At 62.7% G+C, this 3788-nt stretch overlaps 1 long non-coding RNA gene across 2 annotated transcripts; it reads left to right on the top strand.

Moving 5' to 3' along the window:
- The first annotated feature begins 387 nt into the window (after nt 1-387).
- LOC130599660 (uncharacterized) lies at nt 388-3657 on the top strand. Of its 2 annotated transcripts, none has more exons than XR_008972278.1 (3): nt 388-579; nt 2355-2429; nt 3564-3657. It is a non-coding gene; the product is annotated as an uncharacterized LOC130599660 (long non-coding RNA). The 2 variants fall into 2 exon arrangements; XR_008972279.1 differs by lacking the exon at nt 388-579 and adding an exon at nt 1278-1357.
- The last annotated feature ends 131 nt before the right edge of the window (nt 3658-3788 follow it).

Here is a 3788-nt window from a genome sequence, read left to right as displayed (position 1 = left end):
ATCCCCCCATTCCCCCCATTTCCCCCCCCACATCCCCCCCATTTACCCCCACATCCCCCCCATCTCCCCCCCATTCCCCCCCCATTTTCCCCCCGTATCCCCCCCTATTCCCCCCCATTTCCCCCCGCACATCCCCCCCATCTCCCCCCCATTTCCCCCCATTTCCCCCCACATCCCCCGCATCTCCCCCCTATTTCCCCCCCATTTTCCCCCCGTATCCCCCCCTATTCCCCCCCATTTCCCCCCCCACATCCCCCCCATCTCCCCCCCATTACCCCCCCTATTCCCCCCCATTACCCCCCCTATTCCCCCCCATTTCCCCCCCCACATCCCCCCCGTTTCCCCCCCACATCCCCCCCGTTTCCCCCCCCATCTCCCCACAGGGACCCCCGCTTCCTGGAGCGGACGCTGCGCCTGGCGGGGACGCAGCCTCTGGAGGTGCTGGAGGCCGTGGAGCGGAGCCTGGTCACGGACCGGCCCCGGGACTGGCCCGACTGCGTGGCCTGGGCCTGCAGGCACTGGCACCGCCAGTACAGCAACAACATCCGGCAGCTGCTGCACAACTTCCCCCCGGGACAGGTCATGGGGGGCACTGGCACCCATAGGGGTGGACTGGGGGGATTGGGATGCTGTAGGACCCATAGTGGTGCATTGAGGGGATTGGGATGCTATAGGGCCCATAGGGATGCATTGGGACCCATAGGGATGCATTGAGGGGATTGGGATGCTCTAGGACCCATAGCGGTGCATTGGGACCCATAGCGGTGCATTGGGGGGTTTGGGATGCTGTAGAACCCATAGCAGTGCATTGGGACCCATAGCGGAGCATTGGGCGGATTGGGATGCTGTAGGACGCATAGGGGTGCATTGGGACCCATAGGGGTGCATTGGGGGTCCATGACCTGGGCCTGCAGGCACTGGCACCGCCTGTACAGCAACAACATCCGGCAGCTGCTGCACAACTTCCCCCCGGGACAGGTCATGGGGGGCACTGGCACCCATGGGGGGCACTGGGACCCATAGGGGGAGATTGGGACACATAGGGGTGCACTGGGGGGATTGGGATGCTGTAGGACCCATAGTGGTGCATTGAGGGGATTGGGATGCTATAGGACCCATAGGGATGCATTGGGACCCATAGGGGTGGACTGGGGGGATTGGGATGCTGTAGGACCCATAGTGGTGCATTGAGGGGATTGGGATGCTATAGGACCCATACGGATGCATTGGGACCCATAGGGGTGCATTGGGACCCATAGGGGGGCATTGGGGGTCCATGGCCTGGGCCTGCAGGCACTGGCACCGCCAGTACAGCAACAACATCCGGCAGCTGCTGCACAACTTCCCCCCGGGACAGGTCATGGGGGGCACTGGCACCCATGGGGGGCACTGGGACCCATAGGGGTGCACTGGGGGGATTGGGATGCTGTAGGACCCATAGCGGTGCATTGGGACCCATAGCGGTGCATTGAGGGGATTGGGATGCTATAGGACCCATAGGGATGCTATAGGACCCATAGCGGAGCATTGAGGGGATTGGGATGCTATAGGACCCATAGGGATGCATTGGGACCCATAGTGGAGCATTGAGGGGATTGGGATGCTCTAGGACCCATAGCGGTGCATTGAGGGGATTGGGATGCTATAGGACCCATAGGGATGCATTGGGACCCATAGCAGAGCATTGAGGGGATTGGGATGCTATAGGACCCATAGCGGGGCATTGGGGGGATTGGGATGCTATAGGACCCATAGGGATGCATTGGGACCCATAGGGGTGCATGGAGGGGATTGGGATGCTATAGGACCCATAGCAGTTCTTTGGGGTGATTGGGATGCTATAGGATCCATAGGGATGCATTGGGACCCATAGCAGTGCATTGGGTGTCACTGGGGGGATTGGGATGCTCTAGGACCCATAGCGGTGCATTGGGACCCATAGTGGGGCATTGGGACCCATAGGGATGCTTTGGGGGTATTGGGATGCTCTAGGACCCATAGCGGTGCATTGGGACCCATAGCGGGGCATTGGGACCCATAGCGGGGCATTGGGACCCATAGGGATGCATTGGGGGGATTGGGATGCTCTAGGACCCATAGCGGGGCATTGGGACCCATAGGGGTGCATTGGGACCCATAGGGGGCATTGGGACCCATAGGGAGGCATTGGGGGGATTGATATGCTATAGGACCCATAGCGGGGCATTGGGACCCATAGGGGTGCATTGGGACCCATAGGGGGCATTGGGACCCATAGGGATGCATTAGGGGGATTGGGATGCTCTAGGACCCATAGCGGGGCGTTGGGACCCATAGCGGGGTATTGGGGGTCCTCACTGTGTCTCCCCCCACAGAAAACGAACTCGGGGACCCTCTTCTGGTCGGGACCCAAGCGCTGCCCCCACCCATTGGTCTTTGACCCCGACAACGTGAGTGCAGCAGCACCCTTGGGTGCCCTCAGTCACCATTGGGTGTTGGCCATTGATGCCCCCATGGGTGCCCCCCACTGACACCCATGGGTGCCCCTATTGACACCCGTGGTTACCCCCAATTAACACCCATGGGTGCCCCCCACTGACACCCATGAGTGCCCCTATTGACACCCGTGGTTACTCCCAATTAACACCCATGGGTGCCCCCCCTCCCCCCCCTGCCACCCATGGGTGGCCCCCATTAACTCCCATTGCTGCCCCCCACTGCCATCCATGGGTGCTCCCCCTCCCCCCACTGCCACCTATGGGTGCTCCCCTTCCCCCGACACCCATGGGTGCCCCCTTTGACACCCATGGGTGCTCTCCCTCCCCCCACTGCCACCCATGGGTGCCCCCATTGACACATTAACACCCCTGGGTGCTCCCCATTGCTACCCCCACTGCCACCCCTGGGTGCTCCCCCTGTGACACCCATGGGTGACCCCCTTTAACACCCATTGCTGCCCCCCACTGCCACCCCTGGGTGCACCCCCTGTGACACCCCTGTGTGCTCCCCCACTGCCACCCATGGGTGCTCCCCCTGTGACACCCGTGGGTGCTCCCCCTGTGCCACCCATGGGTGCTCCCTGTGACACCCCTGGGTGCTCTCCACTGCCACCTATGGGTGCTCCCCCTGTGACACCCCTGGGTGCTCTCCACTGCCACCCCTGGGTGCCCCCCCATTAACACCCCTGGGTGCTCCCCCTGTGACACCCCTGGGTGCTCCCTGTGACACCCATGGGTGCTCCCCCTCCCCCCACTGCCACCCACGGGTGCCCCCCCATTAACACCCCTGTGTGCTCCCCTCTGTGACACCCATGGGTGCTCCCCCATTGACACCCATGGGTGCTCCCCCATTGACGCCCATGGGTGCTCCCCCATTGACACCCATGGGTGCTCCCTGTGACACCCCTGTGTGCTCCCCACTGACACCCATGGGTGCTCCCCCATTGACACCCATGGATGCTCCCTGTGACACCCCTGTGTGCTCCCCCATTAACACCCATGGATGCTCCCATTGACACCCATGGGTGCTCCCATTGACACCCATGGATGCTCCCATTGACACCCATGGGTGCTCTCTCTCCCCAGCCCCTGCACCTTGACTACGTGGTGGCGGCCGCCAACCTCTTTGCTCAGAGCTATGGGCTGGGGGGCAGCCGGGACCGTGGGGCTGTGCCCCCCCTTTCCCCATTAACACCCATGGGTGCTGCCCCTGTGACACCCATTGCTGCCCCCCTCTGCCACCTATGGGTGCTCCCTGTGACACCCCTGGGTGCTCCCTGTGACACCCATGGGTGCTCCCCCTCCCCCCAC

The sequence above is a fragment of the Pezoporus wallicus genome, unplaced genomic scaffold (assembly GCF_028554395.1).
Source record: "Pezoporus wallicus isolate ANWC-B61680 ecotype Strahan unplaced genomic scaffold, APGP_CSIRO_Pwel_v1 contig_8836, whole genome shotgun sequence".
In the NCBI taxonomy this organism is placed as follows: Eukaryota; Metazoa; Chordata; class Aves; order Psittaciformes; family Psittacidae; genus Pezoporus; species Pezoporus wallicus.
This window is presented reverse-complemented; position numbering and strand designations above follow the sequence as displayed.